Raw genomic sequence first — 24,455 nt, 5'->3', positions numbered from 1 at the left:
AGCTCCTAACGCATCCCCATTGTTTCCTATGGGGAAATACTTTTTATGTCTGCACCTAACAACCTAACATGAACCCCGAGTCTAAACACCCCTAATCTTACACTTATTAACCCCTAACCTGCTGCCCAAGACATCGCAGACACCCTGCATTTTATTATTAACCCCTAATCTGCCGCTCCGGACACCGCCGCCACCTACATTATCCCTATGAACCCCTAATCTGCTGCCCCCAACATCGCCGAACCCTACATTTTATTTATTAACCCCTAATCTGCCTCCCCCCAACGTCGAAGCAACTATAATACATTGATTAACCCCTGATCTGTCGACCAGACATCGCCGCCACTTTAATAAATGTATTAACAACTAAACCTAAGTATAACCCTAACCCCCCCTAACTTAAATATAATTTAAATAAATCTAAATAAATTTACTATAATTAACTAAATAATTCCTATTTAAAACTAAATACTTACCTGTAAAATAAACCCTAAGCTAGCTATAATATAACTAATAGTTACATTGTAGCCATCTTAGGATTTATATTTATTTTACAGGCAACTTTGTATTTATTTTAACTAGGTACAATACTTATTAAATAGTTATTAACTATTTAATAGCTACCTAGTTAAAATAAGTACAAATTTACCTGTAAAATAAATCCTAACCTAAGTTACAATTACACCTAACACTACACTATAATTAAACTAATTACCTAAACTACCTACAATTATTTACAATTAATTTAAATAAACTAAATTACAGAAAAAAAACACTAAATTACAGAAAATAAAAAAAATAATTAAATTTTTTTAAAGCTATTTACACCTACTCTAATCCCCCTAATAAAATAAAAAAGCCCCCCAAAATAATAAAATTCCCTACCCTATACTAAATTACAAATAGCCCTTAAAAGGGCCTTTTGCGGGGCATTGCCCCAAAGTAATCAGCTCTTTTACCTGACAAAAAATACAATACCCCCAACATTAAAACCCACCACCCACACACCCAACCCTACTCTAAAACCCACCCAATCCCCCCTTAATAAAACCTAACACTACCCCCTTGAAGATCACCCTACCTTGAGACGTCTTCACCCAGCCGGGCACAAGTGGACCTCCAGAGGGGCAGAAGTCTTCATCCGATCCACCCAGAAGAGGACATCCAGACCGGCAGAAGTCTTCATACAGGCGGCATCTTCTATCTTCTTCCATCCCAAGCGGAGCAGGTCCATCTTGAAGACATCCGACGCGGATCATCCTCTTCCTTCTTGATCTGATGACTGAATGAAGGTTCCGTTAAGTGACGTCATCCAAGATGGCGTCCCTTAAAGGAACCTTCATTCAGTTGTCACCTCACATCGCGGCCGCTGACCTGAATACGTTCACCAAAGTTATCAAAAAAAGCTGTCAAAAAGCCGCGCACCAAGTACAGGGCGATGAGCAGCAGACTGTGATAGTTATTACTCATCTAATCTCGCTGCTCGGCTTTTTCCCAGCTTTATTGATAAATTTATTAACCCCTATCCTGCCCCCCCTACACCTCCGCAACCTATAATCAAATTATTAACCCCTAAACCTAAGTCTAACACTAACACCCCCTAACTTAAATATTAATTAAATAAATCTAAATAAATATTATTCTTAATAACTAAATTAATTCTATTTAAAACTAAATACTTACCTTTAAAATAAACCCTAATATAGCTACAATCTAACTAATAATTATATTGTAGCTATTTTAGGATTTATTTTTATTTTACAGGCAAATTTCAATTTATTTTAACTAGGTACAAAAGCTATTAAATAGTTATTAACTATTTAATAGCTACCTAGATAAAATAAATACAAATGTACATGTAAAATAAAAACTAACCTAAGTTACAATTACACCTAACACTACACTATCATTAAATTAATTATTCCTATTTAAAAACAAATACTTACCTGTAAAATAAACCCTAAGATAGCTACAATGTAATTAATAATGTAGCTATTTTAGGATTTATATTTCTTTTACAGGTAACTTTTTATTTATTTTAACTAGGTAGAATAGTTATTAAATAGTTATTAACTATTTAATAACTACCTAGCTAAAAGAAATACAAATTTACCTGTAAAATAAATCATAACCTAAGTTACAATTAAACCTAACACTACACTATCATTAACTTAATTAAATTAATTAACTACAAATACCTACAATTAAATACAATTAAATAAACTTACTAAAGCACAAAAAAAAAAAAAAAATAAGTTACAAAAAAAAATATTACAAGATTTTTAATCTAATTACACCTAATCTAAGCCCCCTAATAAAATAACAAAGCCCCCAAAATAAAAAAATGCCCTACCCTATTCTAAATTACAAAAGTTAACAGCTCTATTACCTTACCAGCCCTTAAAAGGGCCTTTTGCGGGGCATGTCCCAAAGTAATCAGCTCTTTTGCATGTAAAAAAAAATACAACCCCCCCAACATTAAAACCCACCACCCACATACCCCTACTCTAACCCACCCAAACCCCCCTTAAAAAACTCTAACACTAACCCCCACAAGATCTCCCTACCTTGAGTTGTCTTCAGCCAGCCAACCACCAATAGAACAGAAGAGGACATCGGCAGCGGCCAAAGTCATCATCCAAGGGGCGCTGAAGAGGTCTTCCATCCGATAGAAGTCTTCAGCCATGCGGCGTCTTCAATCTTCATCCATCCGGAGAGGAGCTGAGCCTTCTTCAAACGAGCAGATGCGGAGCCATCCTCTTCCAACGACGCCTAACCGATGAATGGATATTCCTTTAAGTGACGTCATCCAAGATGGCGTCCCTCAAATTCCGATTGGCTGATAGGATTCTATCAGCCAATCGGAATTAAGGTAGGAAAAATCTGATTGGCTGATGCAATCAGCCAATCAGATTGAGCTCACATTCTATAGGCTGATCGGAACAGCCAATAAAATGCAAGCTCAATCGGATTGGCTGATTGGATCAGTTAATCTGATTGAACTTGAATCTAATTGGCTGATTGCATCAGCCAATCAGATTATTTCTACCTTAATTCAGATTGGCTGATAGAATCCTATCAGCCAGTCGGAATTCGAGGGACGCCATCTTGGATGACGTCACTTAAAGGAATATCCATTCGTCGGGTAGGCGTCGTTGGAAGAGGATGGCTCTGCGTTGGCTCGTTTGAAGAAGGCTCCGCTCCGCTCCGGATGGATGAAGATTGAAGACGCCGCATGGATGAAGACTTCTATCGGATGGAAAACCTCTTCAGTGCCCCTAGGATGATGACTTCGGCTGCTGCGGATGTCCTCTTCTGTTCCATCGGTGGTCGGCTGGCTGAAGACAACTCAAGGTAGGGAGATCTTCTGGGGGTTAGTGTTAGGTTTATTTAAGGGGGTTTTAGGTGGGTTAGAGTAGGGGCATGTGGGTGGTGGGTTTTAATGTTGGGGGGGTTGTATTTTTTTTTACATGCAAAAGAGCTGATTACTTTGGGGCATGCCCCGCAAAAGGCCCTTTTAAGGGCTGGTAAGGTAATAGAGCTGTTAACTTTTGTAATTTAGAATATGGTAGGGCATTTATTTTATTTTGTGGGGCTTTGTTATTTTATTAGGGGGCTTAGATTAGGTGTAATTAGCTTAAAAATCTTGTAATATTCTTTATTTTTTGTAATTTTTTATTTTTTATTTTTTTGTACTTTAGTTAGTTTATTTAATTGTATTTAATTGTAGGTATTTGTAGTTAATTAATTTAATTTATTTAATGATAGTGTAGTGTTAGGTTTAATTGTAACTTAGGTTATGATTTATTTTACAGGTAAATTTGTATTTCTTTCAGCTAGGTAGTTATTACATAGTTAATAACTATTTAATAACTATTCTACCTAGTTAAAATAGATACAGAGTTACCTGTAAAATAAATATAAATCCTAAAATAGCTACAATATAATTATTAATTACATTGTAGCTATCTTAGGGTTTGTTTTACAGGTAAGTATTTATTTTTAAATAGGAATAATTAATTTAATGATAGTGTAGTGTTAGGTGTAATTGTAACTTAGGTTAGTTTTTATTTTACATGTACATTTGTATTTATTTTATCTAGGTAGCTATTAAATAGTTAATAACTATTTAATAGCTTTTGTACCTAGTTAAAATAAATAGAAATTTGCCTGTAAAATAAAAATAAATCCTAAAATAGCTACAATATAATTATTAGTTAGATTGTAGCTATATTAGGGTTTATTTTAAAGGTAAGTATTTAGTTGTAAATAGGATTAATTTAGTTAATAAGAATACTATTATTTAGATGTATTTAATTAATATTTAAGTTAGGGGGGTGTTAGGGTTAGGGTTAGACTTAGGTTTAGGGGTTAATAATTTTATTATAGTGGCGGCGGTGTAGGGGGGGGCAGGATAGGGGTTAATAAATTTATTATAGGTGGCGGCGGTGTAGGGGGGGCAGGATAGGGGTCAATAGGTATTATGTAGGTGGCGGTGGGGTCCTGGAGCGGCGGTTTAGGGTTTAACATATTTATTATAGTTGCGGCGGGGTCTGGGAGCGTCGGTTTAAGGGTTAATAAGTTTATTAGAGTGGTGGTGGGCTCCGGGAGCGGCGGTTTAGGGGGTAATACATTTATTTAGTTGCAGCGGTGTAGGGGGGCAGATTAGGGGTGTTTAGACTCGGGGTACATGTTAGGGTGTTAGGTGTACACACTTCCCATAGGAATCAATGGGATGTCGGGCAGCAGCGAACATGAGCTTTCGGTATGGTCAGACTCCCATTGATTCCTATGGGATCTGCCACCTCCAGGGCGGCGAATTGAAAACTAGGTACGCTGGCCCGGAATAGTGGCAAGCGTACCTGCTAGTTTTTTAATAACTAGCAAAAGTAGTCAGATTGTGCCGAACTTGCGTTCGGAACATCTGGAGTGACGTAAGAATCGATCTGTGTCAGACTGAGTCCGGCGGATCAAAGCTTACGTCACTATATTCTACTTTTGCCGGGCTGTAGTGCTTGACAACTACAGCGAATCAGCCTCGCCACAAATACGCTGCGGAATTCCAGTGTATTTGAGGTTGACGGCTTGATAACTAGGGGCCACTGCCTGCACTTCAGTCTGAGGCTTACAGGCATGCAGATGGAGTCTGAGATTCTGGAAAAGTTAGCCTGCTTATTGTAAGACTTGACAGCATTGTGTCTTGAAAAAATGTAAAGGAATGTACAATCTATACACTAAATAATACTTAATAACAATGTAAACTCATCTGCCTGTCTTGCTGTGTCTTCATCCTCTGGAATAAAGAAAAACAGACTTATAATATTATGAACGTGTGCACTGATTTTATTTTACAAATGGGAATCTTTTTTTCATAAAACGGAAATGTCAACTTTGCTTATCCATTTATGCATCAATATGATTTTTTTTCTTACAATGTGAAGCGTACTTTTTAAAAAAAATTGTTTAGCTTTTTTTGGTACAGAATCTGCATTTTCTTTTGTATGAATATCCTTGTGTGTGAGAGAGGGAGTGTTAGTGTGTATGTGAATGGATAAATGTAAGCATTTTTTATAATAGCTTTGCCCTGAGCTCATATATATATATATATATATATATATATATATATATATATATAGTAACTGCACTCACTGGATGTTCCTTGTGATATAATCCACAGAATTTATTTCGTGACATTTCAGGGTCAACAACCCGTTCCACAAACCAAAAATCTGAGTGTGAAGAAAGAATGTGTGAAAGTGTGTGTGAGAGAGTGTACTTGAGAGATAGTGTGCATGAGAGAGGTTGTGTGTTTGTAATATTGTGTAAGAGAGAGATTGTATGTGTAAACAGAAAAAAGGCACCTACTAGTGCAGTCAACTGTGACTATGCCCTCCCTTGGTAAAAAGTGGTAAGTAATACTCACAGAGTAGCTATCACAACTTGTGCTCAAATAAGGTGCTGAGATCTCACAGCGTCCCAGCTCACTATGCTCCGGCAAACACCTCACAGATGTACTGGCGTATACTTGCAAATCATGACTCCAAGAAATAATTCACAAGCCAATCCATTTTTAATATAAAATATAAAAATAGTTCAAAAGTAACAATATCATAGATATGGCTCTAAAAAGGGTGCACACATGCAACGAGTTTCTCAGCGTCTACACGCCATTTTATCGCTGACTATACTCACAAATAAAATGCGCACATATTTAGTGACCTGGCCAAAAATTGCACAGGTAGAAAATTTTGTGCACACTGCTCCAAAAATTTGAGGGAATATTGTCAATGAAGTGAGCTACAAAAGCTGAAACCCCACTGAAAAAATAAATATGATTTTATTTATATTATAAATGTATTCTATTAAAATAACTAACAGTATAGTGTAACATACCTTTAGATAAAATGCAAAATAGAGTTTAGCAACTCTGGCTAAAGAAATTTTTAGTTAAATAAAATAAATTCATATATGAATCAATGCGAAAATATAAAAAAATGCTTTCTTAGCTGAATTTCATTTTACAGTCAAAAACACATACTACACCTCTAGTCTGCATAAACTTCATGATATATGTGTCTTTTTGTATGAATAAACTTATAACTTTCCCAAAATAATGTTAGCAATCTGACAGTTCAAATCCAATACAAGCTCCTATAAACAATAAAAAGTCTAAAGCGAATTGGCCTGGTACAATGAAGAGGGGTTGGGGTCATCTTCAGAGCACTCACATTAGCGTCAACCCTGTGGATGTTCCAGTTCTAGGCTTTATTAATAGGTAATTTCTGTGATATTCTTAAATATCCTAGGCACATGTACCCCAAAACTTTGTATTCCAACACTTATGGCTAGATTACGAGTTTTGCGTTATGAGTATAACGCTGCTTTTTCACTACAGCCGGTATTACGAGTCTTGTAGGTACAGCTGTACCGCACACTTTTTTTTCAGTAACGCAACATAAGTCCTTTTTCAATGGGACTTCCATAGCGCCGGTATTACAAGATCTATACCATATACTCAAAGTCAGTAGTTATGGGTTTTACGTTACAAAGCTGTAGCATAATCGGATCAGCCAATCGGATTGAACTTGATTCTGATTGGCTGATTCCATCAGCCAATCAGAATATTCCTACCTTAATTCCGATTGGCTGATAGAATCCTATCAGCCAATCGGAATTCGAGGGACGCCATCTTGGATGACGTCCCTTAAAGGAACCGTCATTCGTCGTCTAGTCGTCGGAAGAAGAGGATGGATCCGCGCTGGAGGTCTTCAAGATGGAGCCGGTCGTCATCGGATGGAAGAACATAGAAGATGCCGCTTGGAGAAGATGTTTGCCGGTCCGGATGTCCTCTTCTTGCCGGATAGGAGGAAGACTTTGGAGCACCGGATTATGGATCGCCAACCCCCGCTTGGGTTGGATGAAGATCTTGGAGCCAGGACGGATCGGTGATACCTGGATGGTGAAGACAAGGTAGGAAGATCTTCAGGGGATTAGTGTTAGTTTTATTTAAGGGGGTTTGGGTTAGATTAGGGGTATGTGGGTGGTGGGTTGTAATGTTGGGGGGGGGGGTATTGTATGTTTTTTTTTACAGGCAAAAGAGCTGAAATTCTTGGGGCATGCCCCGCAAAGGGCCCTGTTCAGGGCTGGTAAGGTAAAAGAGCTTGTAATTTTTGTATTTTAGAATAGGGTAGGGAATTTTTTATTTTGGGGGTCTTTGTTATTTTATTAGGGGGCTTAGAGTAGGTGTAATTAGTTTAAAATTGTTGTAATATTTTTCTTATGTTTGTAAATATTTTTTTATTTTCTGTAACTTAGTTCTTTTTTATTTTTTGTACTTTAGATAGTTTATTTAATTGTATTTATTTGTAGCAATTGTGTTTAATTAATTTATTGATAGTGTAGTGTTAGGTTAATTGTAGGTAATTGTAGGTAGTTTATTTAATTATTTTATTGATAGGGTAGTGTTAGGTTTAATTATATCTTAGGTTAGGATTTATTTTACAGGTAAATTTGTAATTATTTTAACTAGGTAACTATTAAATAGTTCTTAACTATTTAATAGCTATTGTACCTGGTTAAAATAATTACAAAGTTGCCTGTAAAATAAATATTAATCCTAAAATAGCTATAATATAATTATAATTTATATTGTAGCTATATTAGGATTTATTTTACAGGTAAGTATTTAGCTTTAAATAGGATTAATTTATTTAATAAGAGTTAATTTATTTCGTTAGATAAAAATTATATTTAACTTAGGGGGGGTGTTAGTGTTAGGGTTAGACTTAGCTTTAGGGGTTAATACATTTATTAGAATAGCGGTGAGCTCCGGTCGGCAGATTAGGGGTTAATAATTGAAGGTAGGTGTCAGCGATGTTAGGGAGGGCAGATTAGGGGTTAATACTATTTATGATAGGGTTAGTGAGGCGGATTAGGGGTTAATACATTTATTATAGTAGCGCTCAGGTCCGCTCGGCAGATTAGGGGTTAATAAGTGTAGGCAGGTGTCGGCGACGTTGTGGGGGGCAGATTAGGGGTTAATAAATATAACATAGGGGTCGGCGATGTTAGGGCAGCAGATTAGGGGTACATAGGGATAACGTAGGTGGCGGCGGTTTACGGAGCGGCAGATTAGGGGTTAAAAGTGTAATGCAGGGGTCAGCGATAGCGGGGGCGGCAGATTAGGGGTTAATAAGTGTAAGGTTAGGGGTGTTTAGACTCGGGGTACATGTTAGAGTGTTAGGTGCAGACGTAGGAAGTGTTTCCCCATAGGAAACAATGGGGCTGCGTTAGGAGCTGAACGCTGCTTTTTTGCAGGTGTTAGGTTTTTTTTCAGCTCAAACAGCCCCATTGTTTCCTATGGGAGAATCGTGCACGAGCACGTTTTTGAGGCCGGCCGCGTCCGTAAGCAACTCTGGTATCGAGAGTTGCATTTGCGGTAAATATGCTCTACGCTCCTTTTTTGGAGCCTAACGCAGCATTTGTTTGAACTCTCGATACCAGAGTTAAATTTATGGTGCGGCCAGAAAAAAACCCGCAGAGCGTTAACAGCCCTTTTACCGCCAAACTCCAAATCTAGCCGTATGTTAGCTACAATATAACTAATAGTTACATTGTAGCTATCTTAGGTTTTATTTTTATTTCACAGCTAAGTTTGTATTTATTTTAACTAGTTAGATTAGTTAGTAAATAGTTATTAACTATTTACTAATTACCTAGTTAAAATAATTACAAATTTACCTGTAAATTAAAAACTAACCTGCCTTACACTAACACCTAACCTTACACTACAATTAAATAAATTACATTAATTAAATACAAGTAACTAAATTACAAAAAAAATAAACACTAAATTACACAAAATAAAAAAGAAATGATCAAATATTTAAACTAATTACACCTTATCTAATAGCCCTATCAAAATAAAAAAGCCCCCCACCCAAATAAAAAACCCTAGCCTACACTAAACTGCCAATAGCCCTTAAAAGGGCCTTTTGCGGGGCATTGCCCCAAAGAAATCAGCTCTTTTACCTGTAAGAAAAAAATACAAACAACCTCCCTAACAGTAAAACCCACCACCCACACAACCAAACCCCCCAAATAAAATCCTATCTAAAAAAACCTAAGCTCCCCATTGCCATGAAAAGGGCATTTGGATGGGCATTGCCCTTAAAAGGGCATTTTCCTATTTTTCTTTGCCCAAACCCCTAATCTAAAAATAAAACCCACCCAATAAAACCTTAATAATACCTAACACTAACCCCCGAAGATCCACTTACAGTTTTTGTGGGGTTTGGTTGTGTGGGTGGTGGGTTTTACTGTTGGGGGGTTGTTTGTATTTTTTTTACAGGTAAAAGAGCTGATTTCTTTGGGGGCATTGCCCTGCAAAAGGCCCTTTTAAGGGCTATTGGCATTTTTATTTTAGGATAGGGTTTTTTTGTTTTTTTTTGGAGGGCTTTTTTATTTTGTTAGGGCTATTACATTAGGTGTAATTAGTTTAAATATTTGATAATTTCTTGTTTTATTTTGTGTAATTTAGTGTGTTTTTTTTTGTAATTTAATTAATTGTATTTAATTAATGTAATTTATTTAATTGTAGTGTAATTTTATGTATTAGTGTAAGACAGGTTAGGCTTTATTTTACAGGTAAATTTGTATTTATTTTAACTAGGTAGCTAGTAAATAGTTAATAACTATTTACTAACTAGTCTACCTAGTTAAAATAAATTAAAACCTAGATGTGAAATAAAAATAAAACATAAGCTAGCTGCAATGTAACTATTAGTTATTTTGTATCTAGCTTAGGGTTTATTTTAAAGGTAAGTATTTAGTCTTAAATAGGAATTATTTAGGTAATAATAGTAGGTTTAATTTAGATTTATTTTAATTATATTAAAGTTAGGGGTGTCAGGGTTAGACTTAGGGTTAGGGGTTAATATATTTATTTAGTGTTAGTGATGTGGGAGGCCAGAGGTTTAGGGGTTAATAACTTTAGTATAGTGGTGGCGGCGACGTTGGGGGCGGCAGATTAGGGGTTAATAAGTGTAATGTAGGTGTCGGCGATGTCGGGGACGGCAGATTAGGGGTTCATAAGTGTAATGTAGGTGTCGGCGATGTTGGGGGCGGCAGATTAGGGGTTAATAAGTGTAATGTAGGTGTCTGCAATGTCAGGGCCGGAAGATTAGGGGTTAATAAATTTATGTAGGTGGCGGCGACATTGGGGGCGACAGATTAGGGGTTAATAAGTGTAGGTAGATGTCGGCATTGTCGGGGGTGGCAGATTAGGGGTTAATAAGTGTAGGTAGGTGGCTGCGATGTCGGGGACGGCAGATTAGGGGTTAATAAGTGTAATGTAGGTGTCGGCGATGTAGGAGACGGCAGATTAGGGGTGTTTAGACTCGGGTTTATGTTAGGGTGTTAGGTGTAAACATAACTTTTCTTTCCCCATAGGAATCAATGGGGCTGCGTTACGGAGCTTTACGCTCCTTTATTGCAGGTGTTAGGCTTTTTTTTTAGCCGGCTCTCCCCATTGATATCTATGGGGAAATCGTGCATGAGCACATAAAACCAGCTCAAAGCAGCGCTGCTATTTGTGTGCAGTATAGAGCTCAACACTGCCATATTGCCCACTAACGCCGGGTTTTTGCAAACCTGTAATAGCAGCGCTATTAAAGGTGAGCAGTGGAAATAACTTGCAAATTAGTAGTGAGCCGCTCATAATGCAAAACTCGTAATCTGGCTGTTAGATAAGCAATGGGAAACACTCAGTGCATCCATGCTGGTGCATGGAAGTAAGCGGCTCACACAATAAATGCTCAGTGTGTATGCTGAATGTTTGAACACTGTGGCCAATTTCCTTGACTCTGATTGGTCCTCCTAAGGGATTATATTGGTCAGTATATTCATGTGAACACGTTTATGAGTTCAAATCAGCATTGATTTATGAGAAATATATCTTGTCAAACTAATCTAATTAGATTCTATGAGGAAGTAAGTAAAAATATAGATGGGGAATCTGTTGATATGATATACTTGGATTTTGCAAAGGCTTTTGATACAGTGCAACATGGGAGATTATTGTACAAATTTAAGGTACTGGGAATTGCTGAAAATGTTAGCTGATGTATAAAAACTGGATAAAAGACAGGGAGAAACAAGTAGTTGTAAACGGACCATACACTGATTGGACAATGACAATCAGTGGCGCGCCCCCCCCCCATTGATCAATACTGAGCCCAGTTCTTTTTAATATATTTATTAATGACTTGGTGCAAGTATTCAATAGCAACATCTCTATTGTTGCAGATGATACAAAGTTGTGTAAGGGCATTTGGTCAGTGCCGGATGAAATTGCTTTATACTGTATAAGTATATTTAAGGCCCATATACAGAGATAGTGGAAGCTCTGTTTATTCCAAGAAAATTGTTTGTGACAAGAGGTCACAATTTAAGGCTGGAGGAAAGGAAATTTAATCTCCATAGAATAATATCTTAAAATTATTAAGTTCTAATTCAAAAATAAAAATAAAAAATAATAATAAAAAATATACAAAGATTATTGGTTAAAAATAATATTCTTTTATTAGAATCAATATAAAACAGTCAGTCGAAATTGCTTAATCTTAAAGTGGTTATGTGAGAAAGTTGGTACCAACCAATTGTATTGAGGTGTAGCTAAAATTAGTATATGATATATGTGTGTAAAAACAGTGTATAAAATTAGCAAGTCCAGTTTATACCTTGGTAGGTATTTAAAAATACTTTTTGTAAAAGATTTGGCTTTTCGCTCATAAAATGCACCAAAGGTAAAAAATAAGGTATAATTGGTAGAAATACAGTTGTTAGAGATCGTTGTTGAAGACAACTAGACATGTGCGATTCGGTTCGGTTCGATTCGGAAATTCGGAAAATTCGGAAAATTCGGAGATTCGGATCGAACCGAATCTCCGAATTAAAATAGTGCCGAATCTACTGAATAAATCCGAATTACTTCGGATTTATTCGGATTTATTCGGTAGATTCGGATGGCCATGGATTACACTAGTATTGTATCCAAATGAATCCGAAACAAAACCGAACCGAATTGATTCAAATTTTTCCGAATTCGAATTGCTCCGAACCGAAATTCGAAAAAATCCGAATCGATCCGAACCGAATTTTTTCGCCATGCACATGTCTAAAGACAACTATTGACACCTGGTTCAACAATAGGTGTTTATTTTCAGCCTTTTTGAAATAAGCCTTTTTGTGATATGACCAAAAGATTTAGGCTAGGTGTTTGAGCCGTTTTCTGTATGTCACAGTAATTATATCACAATAGTTATTGAACACTTAGCTTGTCTTTTGCGATAGATAGACTTGGAACTGCAAATAAGGTACCTTATTCAAAGTCTGTTGATTAATAATATCGCAAAAGACAAGCTAAGTGTTCAATAACTATTGTGATATAATTACTGTGACATACAGAAAACGGCTCAAACACCTAGCCTAAATCTTTTGGTCATATCACAAAAAGGCTTATTTCAAAAAGGCTGAAAATAAACACCTATTGTTGAACCAGGTGTCAATAGTTGTCTTCAACAACGATCTCTAACAACTGTATTTCTACCAATTATACCTTATTTTTTACCTTTGGTGCATTTTATGAGCGAAAAGCAAAATCTTTTACAAAAAGTATTTTTAAATACCTACCAAGGTATAAACTGGACTTGCTAATTTTATACACTGTTTTTACACACATATATCATATACTAATTTTAGCTACACCTCAATACAATTGGTTGGTACCAACTTTCTCACATAACCACTTTAAGATTAAGCAATTTCGACTGACTGTTTTATATTGATTCTAATAAAAGAATATTATTTTTAACCAATAATCTTTGTATATTTTTTTATTATTATTTTTTATTTTTATTTTTTAATTAGAACTTAATAATTTTAAGATATTATTCTATGAAAATTCTTTAAAAACTAAAAAACTTTTTTTTCTATACATTTCTTTATATAAACATAGACATAGAAATACAAATACTACTAAGACCATTGTCATTTGGTAGATATTAAGCCAGTGTTTGCACACAGGCGCACACATATAAGACAATCATAACTGCTACTAAAACTATTTATTCAGATGACTTGGGGTATCTGATTTTTATGTGAAGTATTATCTACCACCAGCGCATAGATTTTTAGTTGTTTAATCATAAATTTAATCTCCAGCAACATAAACCTTTTTTCACTGTAAGAGCAATTAAATTATGGAACTCATAACCTAAGAAGGTAGTAAATGCAAATACTTTAGATACATTTATAATGGTTTAGATACTTTTCTGGATAGAAACACAATTCAGGAATATGATTGCTTGTTTTAAATGGGTCACCTTTTAATGGGATTAATTTAAAATCAACCAGATTTTTTTTATTGTATAAATTAAGATTTATATGGGTTTAACTCGATGGACTTTTTCAACCTTGTCTACTACCTACCATTGAGTAAAATAGAAACAAAATATTCTAATAGAAAGCAGTATATCCAAGTAATAAATCAGTGTAGTTTCACATAATTTGGTAACAATATCATGGTGTAACAGCAAGAAATAGTCATGAGTGTTCTATAACCACACCCCCTATGTGGGTGGTATTCTGCATACATGAAAGTGTTTATGATACAGTTATAGTACATGTTAATATAATAAAACACATTTTCACTCCTCATACCTATTGATATGATGCATTGTTAGCTCAATACTTTTTTTTAAAATATTTATTTAATTCCAATTCAGAATTACAGCTTCATTCAGAACAATAAATACAATTTAGACAATAATACTTGTGAAAACAGACATTGTAGCATAGCAGTTAATAAAGAAACAATACAGATAACACATATTTTCCTGTATCTGAATTGGGGTTTTCCATTTTTTATAATCTATACCCTGTATGGCCCCCGACTATACACCACAGAAGACAAACAACCAAGGGAAGAAAACGAAAGAAGGAAAGAAGAAGGAAAAAAAAAAAAAGAGAAAGAAAAAAGGTCTGAGCTATGGAAAATGCTATATTTGCCAAGGAATCTACTGCGCGAGTAATCCAGAATAATTCAGATTTTGTATTATTGACTGTTAGCTCAATACTTTTAATAAACCTATGTTAACAGGACATGTTCAACACCTGTTGCCAACAACTGTATGCAGTTTTATATTGAAGTGTGGGGGCGAGAAATTTATATATTCCTATCGATGCCAGACCCCCCGACACACACTTCAATTATGGTTTAAATTTTTGTTTTCTTACTATTGTTACTGTTTGTCTGAGAAAGGGACATATGTCCTGAAACATCACACTAAAATAAAATACTGTTTGCCTTTTAAAATCCATATATTATAGCCCTTTCCATTCAAACACCTTGTCATATACCATATACCTTTTAATCTTTTTATTTTTATTAATATTTCTGTGAGTAATTTTTATCATATAGTGTATGTATAAGTATAACACTTTATTTTAATATATTTATGTTATGTTTGGTGCACATTTTTTAGCGAGGTCTTCACTCGTGCAAACGATGCGGGCTAAATTAATAACGCTCCATTTGTAATCTAGCCCACATTGTGGATGATGACTAAAGTTTGTTATTCACACTTAATGAATTGTTTTTTTCCAAAGATTTGCATACAAAATAAATGTTTGATTTACTTATCAATATTTATAATGTTTTGCAGTCCAGTCCAGACCCTTTTCAGCATGTTCATCTTATCTCTTATTCTGTGGCCGATTAGTGAAACCAATAAATGAGCGCCTGCACATATCAAACAATCACTGTGCAGAATGCATAAAGAGGATCAGGGTTCTTGTAACATAATGCAATCCAGCCTCTCTAAATGTAGTGAGAAAGCTACAATTTCCAGATTTGAATGAAATGACATAAAAGTAAAGTAATTAAGTGTACTGCATAATGAGAACATTACCTTTTAACGTCCCTTTAAAATGTCTTTCATCTTGTATTCCAAAATAATTAGGCTCTCTATCTTATGAGGCCCTGATAATTGAAAGTGTTATGAGGCAGCAAAATATTCCAAAGGATCCGCCGCTATGTCAAGTGAGCCTGTCAAAATATTCCAAGCTCTAGACATAGTGGCATATAGATAGCACCCAGCATCACCACCCATATTTGCAATGTATAGTAAAAGATCCTTTGCAATGCCTAACCACTAATCCTAATACCCCTAAAATGAAGTACCCCACGATCGCAAACTAAATCTACACTAATACAGATTTAAGTCACCACATAACCACAAGTAATATTCTATTAACCCCTAAACCGCTACTTACCCACCGCAAGTAACTATCCTATTAACTCCTAAACTTCCACATACCCACCGCAAGTATCTATCCTATTAACTCCTAAACTTCCACATACCCATCACAAGTATCTATCCTATTAACCCGTATAATGCCACATACCCACCGCAAGTACTGAACTATTAATGCCTATACCGCCACATACCGCAAATGCAAACTAACCTAACACCTAACCCCTCCTCTAAACTTAACTCTCTAAGTTAAAAAACAAAACAAAAACAAAGTTACAATTTTTTTTTTAAATTAAACCTTAACTGCCTCAACCCCAAACGCAATCTAACCCTACTCTACCTAACACCTAACCACCCCTTTAAACTTACCACCCCTCTAAACTAAAGCTCCTAGGTTACTAAAAAAAACAAAGTTACAATTTAAAAAAATCTATGTTACAAAAAATAATAAACTACAGTATCCAAAATAAACCCCCCCACCATTATTCCTAACTGATCTACCTGCCCCATAAAATAAAAAATCCCACCCTAAACAAAACAAAACAAAGTCTAAACCCTAACACTAAAATAAATTACAATAGTTCTTAAAAGGGCCTTTTGTAGGGCATTGTCCTAAAGTGATTTCACCTCTTTTACATTGAAAATACAATTACAAACCCCCCTTTACAATACAAGTAACCCACCACCCCCAAAAAACATAATATACGTAAAAATCCTATCCTGGAAAAGAAAAGTATAAATGAAAAAGTCTATTCTTAAAAATAAAAAACCCCACCCCAAAAAAGCCCTAATTAACCACAAAAGTTGTAATCAGACGTTGGGCCCTCTTAAACCCTGTTCCAGGCACCGGGGGCCCATATTCACTAAGACAGATTTTGTTGGCCTCTTCTGCTGCCTTCATATCTTCTTTTCTTTTGCTTTCTTTTGTAAACCCTCGTCTTCATGTGGTTGCCAGATCACACTGAAATTCTGGAAGCACAGAACCCCTTAATCCCGATTGGCTGATTTTAAAATTGTTTTTTTTTAAAGTTCTAATTATCCTTTTCTATTGGATGATTAGAATTTAAATTGAAAAACTTGCTATTGACTGATTAAAATCAGTTAATAGGAATTGACTAATCAGGATTAATTTGTACCCCTATATATAGGGGTTCCGCCCTTCTGGAATTTCAGTGTGCAGTGGCCAGGAACTGGGACAAAGAGGGCCCCAACATGGATGAAGATTGTGGAGTGGAGGCAGCAGAAAAGGCATACGATGTCCACGGCCATAAAGATGGGCCCCCTGTAAAAGTGCCTCATCAAATTGCCGACAACATACTAAAAGGACTACTCAATTCCCTGCACTATGCTCGATTGGCACCCCTTTTAAGATGCGGCGGACCAGCACTAAATTACGATCCAGTGCTTAGTTCTTGGAGCCTGGCTAGGTCTGCCACTGGCGTTTAGCGCATCTATAAGACAAATTATTTAAACATTGATTATTATTTTAGAAACATAGCTTCATTGTTATAATAGGGAGGTTTATTATTTAGTGTAGTTTATTATAGTGAGGTATTTTTATGAAAGTAGGCAGTATGTGGGCATTCCAGGGGAATGTAGTTTAGACATTACGTCAGTGTAGGCGGTATTAGGGACTTAGTTGTGCATTCTGGGGGTGTCTAGGTTACGTTTGACGTAGGTGTAGGTGGTCAGGGGGAGTTAGCTGGTTGGTGCTGGGGGAGTGTAGGTTAGCTGTAACTTAGGTGTAGCTGGTCAGTGGGAGGTAGCAAAGCAGAGTAGAGGGGAGTGTAGGTTAGCTGTGACATAGGTGTAGGTAGTCAGTGGGAGGTAGCAATGTGGAGCAGGGGGAGTGTAGGTTAACTGTGACGTAGGTATAGGTGGTTAGTGGGAGGTAGTGATATAGTGCAGAGGGAGTTTAGGTTTGTCGTTGATGTAGTAATAGGCTTTCGAATCAGCAAAGTTCAGGTTACGAGGAGGATAGTGGCCATATTTGTCTCACCAGCTATCAGTTGTGAAGACTACATCACCTTAGGTAGTTAGTGTAGGTGTAATTAAACTTAGGTACCCACGACAATATTTGAAGTGTGCCTACACAGAAACTATTTTTAGTTTTAGTGAGTGCACTGTCTGCACCCTGTAGGCACAATTCAAACAGGCCCCCCAGCCGCAGCAATATGCTGATGAGCGGCATTGCTCGGCTGTGCCCCTTTTCTTTGAATATCTTGATGGTCTGTCGATGCTTTGAATATTAGGGCCTGAGAAAGACAGATAAATGCAAATACAGTACAACATACAATTGAATCAAAGTTTTTTTTCACCTTGTATTGCATTGCCTACTTTGTTTAATGGGATTTGCAATGCAGGCTAGTGGGCAGAACAAATCAATCCTCAGGTTTTCTATTTATTTTGAGAAAAGTGAAAAAGTTGCTTTACTTTTGCATGTCTCAAAATATAACACAAAACATCTAATATATAAAATATGCAGAGGAAATCAGGGAATACAAATGCACCATATAGAAAGCTATTAAACCTGATTCAATCCCAAAATATTTTAACTGTAGTGGGTTTTGCCTAGTAGTATCCTGTGAAACATATTTTTTTTTTCTTTCTATGGGAAGCAGGTTAAACCCAATAATATTGCTTCCAGTACATTCAGCAGCAATTGTCTCCACTATCTGCTAATGTGCAAAAGCTCCAAAAATCAGCCCATCCCTTTTAGATGGTCTAATTGGAATACACTATTAAAGTGCTATGACTATAACCTACTTGGTAATTATAAACAAGTCTGGGCAGAATCACACATAAAGTGGTGGGTTTAATTGGTCCCCCAGGATTAAACACGCTAAAAAATATCTATACAAAATAAATAAATATATAGAAGGCACCAAATTTAATTGTATTTGAGTAATATATATATATATATATATATATATATATATATATATATATATATATATACATATAAACAATATCTATCTATCTATCTATCTATCTATCTATCTATCTATATATATGGAAACGAAGAAAGGAGTCCAGCACAATACCCACTTCTCGAGGGCCTTTAAAAATATACACAATAGGGGGTCGGAGCCAACTACAGAAGGGACAAGACACAATTTTCATGAGCTCCTGAAAAATGTATCTATTTAAGGGCTTAACTATCGGACTTTTAACTAAAGTGTATGATATATACTTATTAAGAGCGAAAGCAACTTGTCTACGCAGTCTTAAACATTTCTAATAACGATCACTTGGATTTAGACCGATTACAATAACCCAGAGGCTGCAGCTACCGCTCAGTTTATAGACATAGGCTAATGCAAACGGGATCCTCTACTACACTCTGATCCCATACTGTACTCGGATGCTCGTTATGGAGGACCGGCAATCTAATTTATTGAGCCTTCTTACTGCCATGGGGTCCAAAATGGATGACGGATTTGCAGATCTCTCTGCGCTTTGTCGAGCGATGGGCAGTTGCAGAGTGTTGACATCCAGAGAGAGGAATCACCTGGAAGCAGCAAGAAACCCACCAGCCGAACTCGGCATGGATGTTGGGACTTCAGAGACTTTTAGCTGGGTTCCGATACTGTCTAGGTGTGCCATGGCTGAGAGTCATGCCAGACTCCTACGATCTACTCAGAGTGAGGCTGATGGCCTGCAGATTACAGGTACTGTTCCGAGTGATATAGCGGAACACCTAGGATATGGACTGTCGACCACTACACATCCTCAAAGAGCCCTAGCCGAGATGACATGGGACTTAACTATACATCAGGAGACACCCACCATATCGCAATTGGCACACAGTAACAAGCTGTTCGACCATACATCAGCTTCTGGTACTCTGTATTTGGAGAGGAAATTATCCTTAGCTCTCTTATCTTTGAACTGTGTTGCTGGAACTTATTGCTGGCTGAGGAGAGGTGTGGGTTAGCTTTGCTCCTACAGAGGACATTACACTGCAGGGCATCTTGTCACCTACCCACTGTTTTTGTGTTTTGCTTCTCTATAAACGTTATGCAGTTATGTTTCCTTAATACTGGGATAATAATTACTTTATACATTTACACTGTGGGCTATCTGTATAGCTATCCCTTGTAGAATCTTATAGATAACATATGTATACCTTATAAAGGTTATCTTTTACTAGAGTAATATTACAAAATTTTATATCCCTCCTGTTTCTAGTATTAGCATGCACTTTCACATTCTCCCCACAGCTATACATAGCTTATTAGCCCAAAACTAAGTTATTTATCTCACACTAAGCAGAAGTCCTAGTCTGTTCTACCCCTCGAATACACGCATGCAGTCCTCTTTCTTAAACCCTGTAGCAACAGGGCTGTTTCAATATTAGCATTACCGTTTCAATGGAAGAGTATAATACAAAGGATAGTGATGAACTCCTAAAAGTTTCTGTAAAGACTGATAGTCTCTGGCCTATAGAGCTCATATTCACTATATAGTGCATTACAGCAGAATTTCTCATGACACTCCTAAGCTTTCCCGCTAAAATTTACAAATGCACCATTGTTATATCATAAGAAATGTATATCTTGGGCTGGGAATGACTGGGTAAAGATGGATTCTGTATGTTTATTGACTAGACTAATATTGCTTTGTTTAACGTGATTGGATAATTCTCTCTATCCACTGAATTCTTGCATTGTTAGGGTCGCATTTAGTAATTCTAATTTTTAATACCAAGTTTGTCTGTTAAATATTGCTTTCTATATAACACGCTAGCTCATATGGGGCTGGCAGTATACTATTGGTATCTGCCCTCCCGCGATTAGCCATAATGATAGTATGCCAATTTATATTGATGTGTCCTCTACAATGTCATGGGATGTTCTAACCACCTTTTAAAATATGTTTTGGAATATGTATTTTTTTTTTTTTCATTCCATCAGTCCCTGCATTCTAACCCTATTATCAACCAGTTGCATTACCATTGCTTTCTAATACAGATGCCACAGTAGTTGACTATACATATAGTATATATATCTGTGAGGCGCTTTAATTAGCGTTACATGGCACATATAAACGGGGGTTCTTTGATTGCCTTATCAATATTCGTCACCTTCAAGAGTACCCACATAATGTGAGTTTATTCTCCTAACCATATATAGACTCTGAGGGAGAGGCTGCCAGTGGTCCATTGACCATTTGCTATTATGTTTATAACGAAGAAAATGAGATTCCTAAAGGACTTGCATAATATATCATTTTAATTCATGTATATGCTCATGTTGGTATGCAATATATGTTTTGTAAACAAAGATGTATCTATTAGCTTGGTGTTAGTAACGGTAACCTACTTATTATGTCTATATTGCACCCTATTATGTTGCTTCTTTGTTGTAACTATATTAAGAATCTCAATAAAAGAAATATTTAAAAAAAATAAATACACAATAATAGAGTAGCAGTAAAAACAGGGGTGTGTCTAACACAGTATTACAAGTACAATGCAAAAAAAAAAAAAAAAACTGCTAATAGAAAAAATTAATGTGCGTTATACAAGATATAAAATAAAAAATAAGAAAAGCAAGTCCAAAAATTAAAAGATAAAAAAATAAAAATCAATCCCCAGGATAGTCTTATATATAATGGGGCCGATTTAACAAGGGCCGAATGGCCCCGAATGTAACTGTTCTGCGCGAGCCTGTTTCCACACGAGCCTTCAGGCTCGCCGGAAACAGGAGTCAAGAAGCAGGGGTCTTAAGACTGCTGCTCCTTAACTCATATGCCTCCTCAGAGGTGGTGGACATCAATCCGCTTAATCGCATATGATCGGGTTGATACCCCCTGCTATCAGCCAATTGGCCATGAATCTGCTGGGGTGGCATTGAACAAGCAGTTCACCAGAACTGCTTGTCCAATGATAAATGCCTGACAGAGTTTGCTGTTGGCATTTATCGATGTGCGGCGGACATGCCCTCTACAGCGGACCATGTCCTCTCGCACTTTGTTAAATCGGTCCCATAGTCTTTTAAATTAAACACAGCCAGGTGTAGAAAGGTAAGTGATCCTATTTACAAGATGTAATCTCAATCATATGGAGTAAAAAGGAAGCAGAAGAAGAGGGAAGGGAAGCCCACCTAGGAACCGATGATGCCTCCATTTGAAATGCACTCGAAAGCGGGATGTCCCTCTTCTATGGTACAATGTAGATCGCAATCCAATGTCCAGCTCCTGAAAAGACAAATAAGAAAAAAGTGGACCACATATAGGGGTATATTTGTTAAGCAGTGGATGCTGCTTTTTCCGCGTGAGCCATCTGGCTCGCTGGAAACAGGATTTAAGAAGCATCGGTAGTAAGACCACTGCTCTTTAACTCGTCCACCACCTTTTAGGACTTTTTAGAATGAGATATGATAAGGATGATTCACACAACCTACTAACTGCCGATTGGCCACAAATGTGTAGGGGCGATATTGCACAAGCATTTCACCAGAAATGCTTGTGCAATGTTAAATTCTGATAGCGTATGCTGTTGGCATTTTGCGATGCAAGGTGGACATGATTCGCTATAACGAATCATGTCCGCCCGGGGTATGACAAATCTACTCCATATTGTAAAAACCTTTAATAGCCCAATTAAAAGACAAACCAACAAATGTATGTCAATGCTCTTACTCTAAGAGCCCCCAATCAATTGTGAGATAAGATGAGAGCCCAGGCATCTACATTACATACTGTATGTAGAAGGTCAGTCGTGACCATTACAAGGATGAACAGGTCAATCATAGAATGTGAGACCGGGAAGCCCACCACAGTCCTTACATGTTTCGAAGTTCAAGCAACTTCTTCATCAGAGGTCAAAGCTTTTACACCTGGCTGTGTTGCATTAAAAAGACTGTCCTGGGGATTGATTTTTATTTTTTTGTATTTCGTTCACCTTGGTGGGGTTCTCTGACCTTGGTGTTTTGTCCTATACAGCTGCAGATCCTCCACTGGCTTGTTGCCTTTTTAGGTATTAAAGCTTGCCTGGATAACTTGTTATCCTTCCTTGCCTTTGGCTTTATATATATATAGACCATAAGCCTAGTTCACTATGTAACTTCTATCTGCACATTTATTTAATGTGTGTACATGCGTCATAATTTAAAAAAGTATGATTTAAACTTTATGTGCAAGAACTTTAACTTTAAAAATAATTATGCAAACAGTCTAGAAATTGCACAAAGGCAGGCTAAAATGAGTTTTTCAGGACAGTCATGTAGAAGTGTTTGCCAGAAGGAGGTGCTGGTCAGGGGGGTCCTCAATATCCTAGAATGACTCTTTGTGACACCGCAGGTTCCCAACAGGGTATGTAGCTTCTTGACAACACTACAGAAAAATCCACAATACTACAGTAAGCCGAACCCAAAGTGAATACTAAATGGGAAAAACTAATTGGAAATATGTTCCAAGATTATGACTGTTTATTTAAAATATTAATATCAGATTACAGTTCCATTGTGCAAAATATATAGCAATGCAATGTTATTCAGTTCAAGACATTGCAATGATTTACATTGTCTTTTTCAAGAGCAAAAGAAAATCACAACGCTTTGCGTAACATGTTGGTGCTTTATAAATAATAATAATAATAATAATAATAGGAGTATTAACATGCTAAATACATTAGGAAAATGTTACATAAATGGTTTCATTATGGAATTTATAAATGGACTAGAATGGAAAATGGCATGAATAGGAATCCAAGCCCTAGAAATTATCTCCATGGGAATTACTGTTAGAGTGAACTTTGGCAAAAAGTATACATTAGTGGTGATCTTTGTCAAACTTATTCAAATTAATTTTTATTTAACATATGTATGTGGTATTTTTACTATGCCTAATTGCCCAGCAATATTTTTGGTCACACATGACATCCTAACATCAAATTAGTATATATACGTTGGGTAAATTGGTTAAAAGTGTAATAATGTCTCTACTCCAAAGATAATCATTATACTGGAATGCAGATTGGCAGCTCTCTTGCTAAGGAGCATCCTGCAGGGAGGACGAAGCTCCTAATGTCAGGCCAATTTGTGAGATGACACAAGCAGTTAGTAGGAGAGGGTAAAAGCAGATTGTATTTAATCATTATTAAGAGATTAAAGATTTTGATCTAATTATTACAATGCAGTTACAGGAACAGTCTCAATGTCTGTCTGCCCAAATGAATCAGATTCTTTCTCTCTGGAGCATTAATAAACATTTCCAAGTAAGCTAATGTAGAAGAAATATTTGAGCAAAGGTTATAGAGAAATACATTTATTGAATCATTCCCAGAATACTTTGAGCAGGGAAATGGGTTTAAATCTTTATCTTTTGGTGTGAAAGTGTTTGTCTCCTATATTCTTTAATTGTAACTATGTCCATATTAAAAATTAGATAATTTGCAATAAAGGTTAAATTTTTTACAAAACTAAGGAAATTAAAATATTAAAATGTGAAATGAGAATGTAGAAAACTGACAGCCCCCCTCCCCAAAAAATGGGAACAGACAAGATATACACTGTGAAAATGTTCAAAACTGTTTTTCAAATCACGTGAAACTGATATCAAAATATTTTCTGATACATCTTGGTGAAAAGCCCCAATGCAAAGTGTCTGATGTGTTCGGGCCCGGACTGGCCATAG

Source organism: Bombina bombina, chromosome 1 (assembly GCF_027579735.1).
Source record: "Bombina bombina isolate aBomBom1 chromosome 1, aBomBom1.pri, whole genome shotgun sequence".
Classification (NCBI taxonomy): Eukaryota; Metazoa; Chordata; class Amphibia; order Anura; family Bombinatoridae; genus Bombina; species Bombina bombina.
This window is presented reverse-complemented; position numbering follows the sequence as displayed.